The following is a 12,914-nucleotide window of genomic DNA, read 5'->3' as shown; positions in this document are numbered from 1 at the left end:
GAGAGTCTACTCACAAAGCTTCCAATCATGGACTCCATCATGCATAGCATAGACTGCATGCTATGGCATCCCCACTCACGTCAACAATGCCCAAGAGTAGTTGCAAGTTCATGCATAAAGATGTCACCTTAGTAGACAAATTTTCATTAATAGACCATCGGATCGAGTTTCTATCAATTCTGTGGAGGTGAATGGCAGATTTGGTCAGGAGGGCTAGCACTAAAGTGAACACACGCACACACGTAAGGTAGCTGGATGGGCAAATTGCACCACTTTGGATAGAGAGAATTAATATAAAGCAGCTGGCCACAACTCGGAAAAAGTTTTCAAAAGGAACCTCCATGTCCACTCATACAGTAGAAAGACATACCAAAGGAAGGTTCAAGTTATTTCTCAAACTTAATGAAAACCAAAGTTTGATCTTGACTCCATGAAAGTCTAGTTACAAAACTTCAAATCATCAACTTTATCAAGCATAGCATAGACCACATGATATGATACCCCCACTCATGTCATCAGTGTCCAAAAGTAGGCATACGCTCATGCATAAAGATATGTCATCTTAATAGACAATCTTCCAAGATAGACCACCACACTAAGTTTCTATCACTTCTCCGGAAGAAGGCTAGCACTAAAGAGATCACACACACACATGCATGCGAATTGTCAAGAATTGAGCATGGCACCTCAAGCATGGCTATGGTATCCATGACCTAAACCCTAATCACCATGATTAAGAAACCCTAATCCTATGGTGGGTGCAACCTAAGTACACACTGGTACAAAAGAAAGATGGGTCATTCCGCATGTGTGTGGATTATAGAGCTCTAAATAAGCTCACGATCAAGAATAGATTTCCAATTCCACGCATTGATGACATTTTGGATAAGCTTGATGGCTCGGCTTGTTTCAGCCGTATTGATTTGAAGAGTGGTTATCACCAAATACGAGTGGTGCTAGAGGATGTCCACAAAACTGCATTCAGGACAGCTTTTGGATTGTATGAGTTTTTGGTGATGCCTTTTGGTCTCACCAATGCCCCAGCCACATTCAATCGTATGATGGTGGATAGGATATTCCGACCCCATCAAAAATTCACATGTGTATTCTTTGATGACATCTTGATTTTCTCCAAGAATAAGCAAGAGCATAGGACTCATTTGGCCACAGTATTTGAAGAGTTACAGAAGCATAAACTCTTCATTAATGCCAAGCAAAGTGAGTTCTTTCTTTGAGAGATACACTATTTGGGCCACATTGTATCCAAGGATGGTGTAAGAATGGATCCTACCAAGATTGAAACCATTCGAAATTGACCAGAGTTGCTAAATGTACATCAAGTACGTAGCTTTCTAGGGTTATGTTCATATTACATGCGCTTCATAAGGCATTTTGCTATGATTGCCACGCCTCTACATGATCTCACGAAGAAGAAAGCCACTTTTAAATCGACCCCTAAGGAGCAGGATGCCTTCTTGCAACTTAAGAATGTTATCATATGTGGACCCGTATTGATTGTTCCAAACTTGCAAAAGCCATTCATGGTGGAATGTGATGCATGTGGGAATTGTATAGGGGCTGTCCTAAATCAAGAAGGTCATGCAGTTGCATATGAGAGCCGTCAATTGCATGGTGCCGAGCTTCATATGGATATCTATGAGAAAGAGCTTTTAGCTGTAATTCATGCCTTAAAGATATGGAAACATTATCTTCTTGGGGCTGAATTTGTAGTCAAGACAGATCATCAAAGCTTGAGATATTTTCTATCTCAAACAAAGCTCTCGGAGAAGCAGATGAGAATGGCAAACTCTCTTTCCATGTTTCATTTTCAGATTGTACATACTCAGGGAAAGAAGAATGTAGTGGCAGATGCATTGTCCAAGAGGCCTTATGTGGCTGCAATATCAGTGGCCTCTCATGGGGACTTATCTACCATGCGAGATTTGTATCATTTGGATACTGATTTTTGCCATATATGGACTGATTCGATGGCTGGTCACTCACATGCCTCTTATGTGATCAAAGAGGGTTATCTTATGAAGGATAACTGCTTATGTGTGGTGAAAGATATGCGTCCAAAGGTTATGGAGAAATGTCACGCTCCCACCTTATGCTGGTCATAGAGGTATCATGCCTACTACACGCATGATTGAGAGAGAGTTCTTTTGGCCAAGCATGCGTAAAGACATTGAGGCATATGTACGAGCATGTCTTGCTTGCCAAAAGGTGAAATTTGATAGGCAAAAGCCTCCAGGTTTGCTTCAGCCATTGCCTATTCCCTCGCAACCATGAGAAAGCATTACTATGGACTTCATTATGGATTTGCCTAGATCCCGGCATGGAAATGATGCTATTTGGACCATTGTGGACAGGTTTAGCAAGCAAGCTCACTTCTTGCCCGTCAAGAAAACCATTAAAGTTGATCATATGGTGAAGCTTTTTCTTGCTCACATCTTCAAGCATCATGGTATGCCTAAGTCCATCGTTGGGAATAGAGATCCCAAGACTACGAGCCTCTTCTGGAGGGCTTTATTTGATAACATGGGCACTAAACTTAAGTTTTCATCAGCTTATCACCCCCAAATGGATGGCCAAAGTGAAGCTGCAAATTCAACCGTGTTGGATTTGTTGAAGTGTTATGTGGCAGATCAAAAGATTGCGTGGGAGAAATATCTTCCACTTGTAGAGTTTGCCTACAACAACACAGTTCATGCCTCCACAGGGAACCCGTTTGAGATTATTTATGGCAAAGTAGTCTTGCCACCCATCCTTCGTACAAAGGATGAGATTTTTGCAGCTGATGAGTATGTGCATGACTTGGATGTAGCCTTTGCTCAGGTGCGGACAACCATTGCTAGGTCACAAGACAAGCATAAAAGGGCTGCTGACAAGCATAGAAGGGACATGCAAGTCAAGGAAGGTGATTGGGTATTGCTGAAATTTGAGAAAGCTAGGCTTCGGAAGAGACCAAGACGAGAGGGATCATATCCAAAGCTTTCTACTCGATATTATGGACCCTTCAAAGTGGTTGACAAGATCAATGAAGTGGCCTTCAGGCTTGCTTTACCCAGTCATTAGAAGATTCACAATGCTTTTCATGTGAGTCTTTTGCGGAAGTATGTGGGGCCAGATCCAGAGGAGCCTGTCACAGAAGATCCGCCAGAAATCGATGAGCTTGAGGAGATCCTTCAGCCAGAGCAAATTGTATTTCACAAGGAGAGAAAGTTACCACATGGGAAGCTTTCCAGGAGATACCTTGGGAAATTTAAAAATTATTTGCCAATTGATGTAAAGTGGGTAGATGAGGATTATTTTGCTAACTACCCTCAGCTTCTGCAGGCATATCTTGAGGCTTTTCAATTGAGGTCAATTGTTTAGAAGCCCGGGGGGATGTCACCATTTGGTCCATCTCCATTTCTGGAGCCACTCCATAGAGCAGCCAGATTTGTGCCATGTTCACATGGGGCCAAGCCAGTGTCCCATGTGAAAGGGCCAATCTTTTGGTGACATGGACAGGAGCCAGATTAGTGCCACCTGTGTGTGACCAGTGTTGCGTCAAATGGACAGGAACCAGTTTCGTGCCACCCATGTGTGACTTGCTCCGTGCTGTATGGACGGGAGCCTGTTGGTGCCACCCGTGTATAGCCAAGATGGCGTCTTCCCTATGGGACTGTCACTCCATAGGAAGACCAAGACATATCTTTATATTTCTATCGTGCCAGTTTTGTGCCCAACAAGAGCCTCTTGTACAAGTTTCATGAAGGGGAGATTTCGTCCATTATATGTGCACATGCATTTATGCCTGCATGCATAAATTTGTATTTGCATGACTTATTTGCATGTGTCTGCCTGTTATGCCGTGCCAGTACACTGGACGGGGACACCCCAAGTGTACCGTGGAGTGCTGTTTGCTGACTTGGTGGTGTGGCGTGTGAACAGGTGGTAAGTATTGTCATTTTGGTCTTTTTAAAAGGTGAAATCCCTAAACTAGAGTAAACCTTAATATTTATAAGGTAATGTGTTCACACTCATTTTAAATAGGGACTGGACATTTGCTTATGAGGGTGCCCAAAGTATTAAGTTGGTTTAAGGTTTTACGCCTGCTGTACCCGCCTAAGGAGCTGTTGTACCTCCCCCCTTATCTGTCCGTACTGTACTAGCTTTGCAGCCCTGCTGTACCCGCCTCTCGTAGCTGAGATGTACCTGCAAACTGTGGCTGCCCACGTGTACCTAAAGTGCTGGCTGTCCACATGTACCTGCAAATTGTGTTGGCTGCCACATTTGTACCAGCTGGTTGCTCTGTTTACAGCAGCTGATTGCACCCATTTGTAGTACAACAAAAAGGGAAATGGTCTTCTTTGCTGAGATTTGAATTAAAACCTATGCCAGGTATTTGTTTCTATATTTTATTTCAAATTCAGATAACAATTAAAAGTTAAATGTTGTTATTTCAAGCTTTGTGTAGGCAAGTTTCTTCTCCAGTTGCATACACCTTAGAAGGCCATTGGGTAGTGGGGATTGCCATGACCGCGCCCTCACCTACAGAGGAGCTAGTGAAGGTCATGAGGGTATGAGGAAAAACCAGGTGCAAAGCTTACATGGGAGAACCGGGATACGTTCCCTCCGCGGTGTATCACTGTTGCCTGTGTTAGTACGGGCGTGCCCGTTTGTGCATCGTCCCGAAAGACCAGTGAAAGGCAAGTGTGTACCCAGTGAAGGTGGGAATGAGCCTGTGATTTGAGGCTACTCCAACCAACACCTCTTCATCGACTTGAACCAGTTTTATTTGGTTGTTTTCACTCCCTTGTGGAGAAATCTGGCCTGTAAATACTCCAAGAAATACAAAAAGTATTGGCGGCCCTTTCCGGCCCCAATGCTGGTGTCATTTGTATTTCCAGTATTTGTGTTGCTGATGTTGTTTCCATTGATTAATATCAGTTTAGATTGAGTGTTCTAAATGTGTGTATATTGTCTTCCGATCTATAGGCCTGCTGTAGTAGGGAGCGGTCACACTGGCCTTCCAAAAGATCCCCGTGGAAAGAGTGTCCTCAACTACAAGAGTTTCTTTGTCCCGAATGCTACGAGACATCAGAGCATAGGTTACCTGTAAAGTTTCCTCAGACTGACGAACATAAGAACTACCAACATCTATACTGGAAAGTTCCTACCAACTACTGCCATCATCTGGCAAGCCATCCACCATCTGGTCCGAGAAAGCCTGCACCTGGAGCGTATCCACACTTAGGTGGCCATTACGAGACTGCGGGAACTATCTCCAACCTATCCTCACTATGAACTGGGATAGTGGATGTATCCCCAATAAGGATGTGACCAGAATACCTGCAAAGATCCTGTAAAGCCATGCAAGAAGTCGTCATGTGCCTGGAAGCACCACTGTCTAGAATCCACTCCCGAGTATCCATAGTGGAGAGTCCTCCAACCTCCTCCCTACACGAAGAAGATGAAACACTAGTGCCCATAACCTCCAGGTGCACAAAAGCTAGAGTCTTCACGGTTGCTGCTGAGGATTCTGCACCCTTCTCGGTGCTCCGCTTAGGACACTGCCTCCAATAGTGGCCTTTCTCGCCACAATCATTACAAGTCCTCTCTGCCTTCAGTTTCTCTCGGTCTGAGTCGGGCTTCTTCTCAGAAGACTTCTCCAATGAAGCCTTCCCTTTGCCCTTGTTATTACGGCCTTTCGACCATTGGCCAGTTAAGGCCTCAGAAACTCCGCCCTGTGGAGGGTTCGTGAATCTTTCCTCCTGGTCCAAGACCATGGTGATATCACAAATCACGTGGGTGATGACTAAACAGAAATCAAAAGAATCACCACGTGGGTGATGAGTCATGACTCAAAATCCAAGATCAAAATAAATAACATGTCCAAAGTTCAAACTAAATAACATGTCCAAATAAAATGATGCTGGCAAATGCTAGCTGCTATATGCATCCTCATCCTCATCTGCATCCTCATGCTCATCCTCATCTGCATTTTCTGCCTCTGCAGCCTCACCCTCAGGGTCACTGCCGATAGCCGAGTCCTCAAATGCCTCATCCTCTAGAGGTGCAGGTGCACCACTAGTACTAGCCTCTCGAGAAGATCGTGTAGTGCAAGCCAGAGCCATGATCTCCTCATAGAGCATAGAATAGATGTCTCTCTCCTCCTGAGGAATGTCCGGAATCTCCTTGCACTTCATGATATCAATCTTATCTGGATTCACTTGGCGAGGCTTAATGGGATGACCCTTTTGCTCTAGCAATCGGAGATTGCAATGACAAAAGACAAGCCTCTCCAATTGTGCTGTGGAGAGTCTGTTTCTCCTTTTTGTGTGGAAAAGAGCCCATGTACTCCAGTTCCTCTCACAAGGCCCTGAACTGCAATCCTGGGAGAGAACTCTCAATGCAATCCGTCTCTACATCGTAGAAAAAAGAATGTTAAGTTAGAGTCAAAAAGAGAGTAGCATTTAAATGTAGATTTTGAAAGAATAGGAGACAAAGATACAAGAATCAAGAATCAAGAACCTTACCAAGTTGGGTGTCCCAATACCGTATTTCTCCCACCAAGACACTGGCTCCAACTGTGTCTCCCTGAGCAATGCAGTAGCTCGCCCAAACATATGGCTACCGTTGCGGTAAATGATAAGCTCATCCTCGAGCTTTCTCATAAGCTGTATATCACCTCCCAGTCCCACCAACTTGGTAATGTACTCGGTCCATCCTGACTCTAGCTCCTCATTGAGGTATTGCTCCTCATTCCTCCAAAGGGGATGCAAAATGTGAGCAATAGCATGGATTGGCCTATGAAACCAATCCCAACGCCGATTCCAGATCTCCTTAATATCTTAAACTCTACATGTGACATACATAAGAGATAAAGATTTATAAAATAACTTATAGGAAGACGCAAGAGAAAGACTCAAAGACTAAAGACTCAAAGACTAAAGTTAAAGCCCAAGGGTGAGCACCTGTCAGGCGACAAGGTAGTGCAATCATTATTGAGAGCTTCACCAATTCTGTCCATGAACTCATAAAGCAACCCAATGGTACTCCCCTCCATGTCTGTGAGCCGAAGGACACTATACATGGGCTGAAGTGCCTTCACAAGTCCCTCTGCATCTTGCCACCAAGTATCTCTCATGACCATAACGAGAGAATGCTATAGACTTGGGCTCATCCTTGTCCTCCCATGCTGTCCATTCACGACACACAACAGTGCGCAATAAGCCATGTCGCACTCTCACTAGTCTCTCCACCACAATAAACATATATGCAAACCAAGTTTTGGAGGGCTTTAGAAGCTCAAGATCACTATTGGCCCAGTACATGCTCAAAACCTTTGGCCTCTTTGTGACAAAGTTCCCCATGCTAGATGCAGCTGAAAATACATGGCTCACCCAATCAAGCTTCCCCACATCCTCAATCATCAAGTCAAGGCTGTGTGCTGTACAAGGTGTCCACACAATCTTGGGGAACTCCTCCTCTAACATCCTGCCCATGGATACGCAATTGGACCCATTGTCCATGATCACCTGCACAATGTTATCAGGGACAATTTCATTGATTGCCTGGCGCATGTGGGACAAAATGAACTCCCCTGTAATCACTGTCCCTGGCACCCATGCATCTATGGCACGAATGAACATTGTGCCTTTGTAGGAGGACACAAGAATGTTGTACACATTTCTCTTCCGCACATCTGTCCATCCATCACAAAGCAAAGTACAACCATACTTTGCCCTAGTGGCCTTGAGAGGCTCCATCTCCATCTCCACAGCCAGTCGCTCCTTGCAAAGCTCAGTAGTGCGCAATGTTTCGTAGGAGGGGCCATCCCACTCACACCCGATGCGGGAGATAGCTCTCATTGCCTTCTTCCATCGAGGAGTCCTGACAATGTGAAAGGATAATCCACATTGAATAAACAACTTCATCAACTCCCTCATTGCCTCTTTCATGGCAGCCTTCTACATCCCTGCCTGCACATGTCCTTTCTTTAACACTGGAAGACTAGTTCTTTTGGCTCGAGGTGCCGAGCTAGAACCACCTGCAATACCACCTACAACCTCACCACTGGTATCTTCCTCTCTGATACTGCGAGTCCTCTTGGAGACACTTTGATGTGCTTCAGGCTCTCCCAGATTGGGGATATCCTCGAGGGGGATACCTAGCTGCATGGCCTTCCAAGCCTTTAGGCTATCATAGATTTCTTATGGCACATGCTTACATGGCCCGATGCCAAAATCCTTTGTTTGTGACAAATGTGCCTTCAGCCTGGTGACACTGCCATGGTGCTTATCAGCACAAAAGTTGCATTTCCACTTTCCGGAGCCCAAGCCACCATATCTAGACTCGAAGGTGACATTGTTCCAAAGAGAATCACATGTTCGAGGCATCCTACAAGGCGGGGATAAATGTAGATTGTTGGCCCTGCAAGTGCGACACATAACATAAAGTAATCTCATTTTATGATTCATGATTTTAACTGTCATCTTGGCCAACAATAGAGAAAGGGGAAGAGAAGATAGATAGCCTTGGACCTCAATAGAGCAAGGGGAGGAAGATATGCCATAAATATTGATGGAAGAGAAAAAAAGTGCTGCTTTGTGAGTTGTGCAGTGAAAACCAACATAAAGCAAAACATGACATTACCCCTTTAGAAGACCTCCACAAGGCCCAAGGACACCAAGGAGCAGGCAGGCTGACACAGGCGTTGATTCGATGGCAAGCTGGCACACAAAACGGCAAAAAAGTACAGGCGGCCGCCACTGGGAAACGCGCACAGAAAAGTACGAAACGATTCGATGTGACGGGCTATAGGGTATTAAAATATTCATGATGAATAAAAAACGCGTTTCCTACACGACGAAACGTTTCGTACGTTTCAAACCTGTACGAAACGCGTTTCTATGCAACACTGCTACCACTGGTAATCAACGAAAAGTAAAAGGCTGAGTACTTAGAGGGCAAATGTGACAGCAACGTTATGGCCATATCCTCCGATGATATCTCTTTCCCAGCCTGGAGAACTTCCTACTGAAGAGCCTACAGCTTGTTGATGTGCTCCCGCATCGTCGACGACTTTGCAAGATTTATCACCCGCATCTGAACTTCCAAGGAGATTCTCATGGGCGATACCCTGTTGTAGAGAGAAGCCAAATGCTACCAAATACCTTTGGCCAGCGTCATATGCTTGATATGATTGATTATGTCACCCGCCTGTATTTGTGAGAAATCCCCAATCCAAAACCCTAATCAGCTTACAAGGAATTTTGTATCAAGAATTTTGAAGTTAATAAAACTTGGACATGTTGTCTGACCTAGCATGACAGACTTCATGATTGGACATGTATTCTTTTCCAAGGAGCCATGATTGGACATGCTTCTATTCCGAAATGGGAGAGCATAATATTGCATGCATGAATGGACATGCTTCCATCCCGAAGTGGGGAAGTATGATTGGACATGCTTCATAAGCATGATGGACTATGCACTCTTACCATTATGGAAGAGCGTATAGATGGATACAAGTATATGGAACGGATGGTACTCACCTTAGGCACATGCACAATAAGCTGTTTGAAGATCTTGCATTGGATGCTGATTTTGAGAATGCTTGAACATTTAGGCATTCATCTTAAAGCATCGAACTTGTGCATAATACTAATTTTTGATCTAGCGACTTGTATTTTGCAAGAGGTTAAGTATGTTTCTTACTTAAACTACTTTCAATTTTGATAGTTTTACAAGATATGTACCTTTTTTTTTCCCGAGAAAAGATCCTTTCATTAGTTATATAAAAACGCCCGTAGGGCTACAAAAGATCCTCTCCTGCTCACAAGAAAACAGAGCAGAGAACAAAACAAGGCAGCCAGGGAGACTCTCCCTAGGTGCTAAAAGGTACAAGTATCAGTACAAAGAAGCCGAGGGGCTATATCATACAATAGGAGGGGGGAAAAGCCAAACAAGTGGCCCGTAGTGCCAACGGGGGGACCCCGCGTGTAGGGTATAGAAGGGGCCGCTGCACCAAGTGATGTGAAAAGCCTGGCGCCGCAAGATCGCCTCATCCGAGTTGCCCCGGATGCGGTCATACTGTCCTCGCAGGGTGTGGATCAACTCCTGCCAAATCCCCCGAACAGCCTCTGTTGGTGGCTCCAGTCTCCCCTCAAAGGCCCTGAAACACCGGGCCCTCCAGGTGAACCAGATGGTGAGGCTGCTGAGGAGCTCCCATCATAGATCCCTCTCCTGTGTCCAGCTGGCGGACGAGAAATCCGGTGAAGGAACAACACGAGGCTGGCCCCTAATGAATCTGATGGCCTGGCTGTCCTGCTCCATCTCATAGCCCATAGCAGGCCCTGACGAAGTCGACCAAGCAACGGCACCCCACGTATACATACCCTCTGGAGAGAGGGGGGCCAGAATACGCAGCATCCGCAGCCAAATCTGCTACGCCTGAGGACAGTCCCATAGGCAATGTCTCTGTGTCTCCATAGGGTGGCCGCATCGGACGCAGGCCGCCGGAAGACCGCTGTAGACAAGCCAGGTGTGAGCCCCTGTGGGCGACCAGCCCCACTGGAAAGTCGAGATCCTGCGGGCCTGTCGACTAGCCCAGAGCCGGGTCCAAAAATCCTCCAGGAACTCCTGTGAGAGTCCCTGTAGCCGCCAGTGCCCCGATGCAGCTGGAGAGACCATCCTCCTCGCCGTCAAAATATGTCGCCCCAACCGAACAGTATACTGGAAAAAGGTGATCTCTGTGGCCTCAAGGGATGCATAAGGATCATGCCACTCGTACTCACCAGGGTCCCACTGGAGCCGGGCCAAGGGGCGTGCTGCATATGCCCATATGCGCCAATCAGGGAGCACATCTGTAGGGTCTGGGTCAATATGCCACTTCCGAGAAGCGGTGACCACTACCCGAATCCTCTGAAAGATGCACTCTGCAACCAAAGGCGACTCCACCTCCACTCTCTGAAGTCTGCCCTCATCCTGAATCTCATAGTAGAGGCATCTGCCATCCTAAGTGCAAGCTCTGACAGCAATCAGGATCTCCAACTGTGTAAAGGCTCCCATCCACCGTGGGGCCACTAGCTCGAGAGGCGTGAACCACTACTCTGGGAGTGCCGCTTGAATGTCATCCCTCATAATCAACCCCCCTCTGAAGTGACTCAGCCTCTCCACCTGGATACTGCAGAAGGCCTGCCAGTCTCCAAAACTACGTGCTGGGCCTGCCGCCAAAGGTCCCCAGGCTAGACGAGGCCGAGAACCCAGCATATGACCCTGCTCTGTGTGAACCGCTAGGCTCCAGATGAGCGGCTGTCTGGCCCGCTCCTCAACACAAGAAGGAGGTCTCTGAGAGAGCCCCGGTCTCAGCAGCTCCCAAGCTCTCAGGATGCTCAAGGCAAATCTGCCCTCCCATCCTCTACTGAGGCCTGTCCTCCTCATCTCTATGAAGATCCATCGTATCTCTGGTGCCCAAGTGCCCCCTTCTGGGGGAGCCCGAGCCTGCAGCCGCTGCAAAAGAAGCTCTTTCCAAGGCTCAGCGCCTGAAAGCAGCCCCCGAACAATAAGCTTCCCCAATAAGGCTCTACTCTGATCGACTGGATCTATAATGCCCAAGCCTCCCTGGGCCAGCGGAAGTGTAATAACTGCCCAAGCAACCTTTGCCCGGGCTGGCTGACCATCCCGCCCAGACCAAAGAAAGTTCCTGATCAGCTCTGTACCTGGCTGATGCAAGAGCTCGAGAAGATCCAGCAAGACGTAATGTACCACATGGTCGCTAAAAGCACCTGATTTGCCACCACCACCCTCCCAGCCAAGGATAGCCGAGCTGTACTCCAATACAAAAGCTTCTTCCGAATGCTTAGAAGAAGCGGGGCAATCTGCTGCTCAGGTGACAAATCTAGTCCAATCTGGCATCCCAAATATCGCACTGATGTGCCAGAAGGAATCCATCTAAACCCCGGGTCTGGGCTCCATGCCGGAGTGGGAGCGCTACTGATCCAAAAGGCCACTGTCTTGCGCCAATTGATCAATGCTCCCGAAGCTGCACTAAAAACCTGGAGCGACTGCTCTGCCCGAAGAAGATTGGCCTCTTGGCCATGCAAAAATAAGCCCGTGTCATCAGCAAATTCAGCATCGAGCAGGTCCTCCCCCCGAACTGGGAGCTGGAGTCCTCATTAACCAACCTCCTCTGCCGTCAGATACATGCTCATAGCCTCAGCAAAGAAGAGAAAAAGAAACGGGGCCAAAGGACACCCCTGACGGACTGATCTGGTCGACTCAAAACTCGGCCCCCTGCCTCCTGCAATCAGCACCTGGCTACGAGCTGTGGAATATAGAGCCGCCACCCCTCGAATCCACCCTGGCTCAAAGCCCAGGCGAAGTATAGTGCCCTCTAAGAAGCCCCAATCGACTCTATCGTATGCCTTCTCAAAATCGAGAAGCATCACGACCAAGTCCTCACCAAGAAATCTAGCTCGGGCCGTCGCCTCCCAGAAGGTGAAAATGTTGTCAAGGATACTACGCTCCTTGACGAATCCTGTCTGGGTAGCATGAATCAACTCCCCCAGGAAGGGCTGGATCCTCAAACTCAAGGCCTTTGCCAAGACCTTGTAGACAGTATGGAGGATCGTAATAGGCCTCCAATGCCGAATATCATCTGATACTCCCTCCCCCTTGGGGATAAGAAAGATCAAGCCCTCTGCAAAGCTCTGTGGCATCACCCCAGTGTCCAAAACATACTGAAAGCCCCTGCGGAGGCCTGGCCCCGAAAGGTCCCGATAGCGCATAAAAAAGGCAGGCGTCAATCCATCCTCCCCTGGGCAACTATGACGAGGGAGGACCCTCAAGGCCTCAGCAAGCTCAACCTCTGAAAGAGGCTCACCCAGAACTGTACGCATACGATCTGTGACCCTCCTCTG

General features: G+C 47.1%; 1 protein-coding gene across 4 annotated transcripts in view; it reads right to left on the bottom strand.

The window, feature by feature from the left end:
- The window catches only part of SEC8 (subunit of exocyst complex 8), a 144,213-nt gene that overhangs the window by 107,560 nt on the left and 23,739 nt on the right, over window positions 1-12,914 (bottom strand). The window lies entirely within an intron of this gene.

The sequence above is a fragment of the Cibotium barometz genome, chromosome 6 (assembly GCF_041138505.1).
Source record: "Cibotium barometz isolate CiBa-2024 chromosome 6, ASM4113850v1, whole genome shotgun sequence".
NCBI lineage: Eukaryota > Viridiplantae > Streptophyta > Polypodiopsida > Cyatheales > Cibotiaceae > Cibotium > Cibotium barometz.
This window is presented reverse-complemented; position numbering and strand designations above follow the sequence as displayed.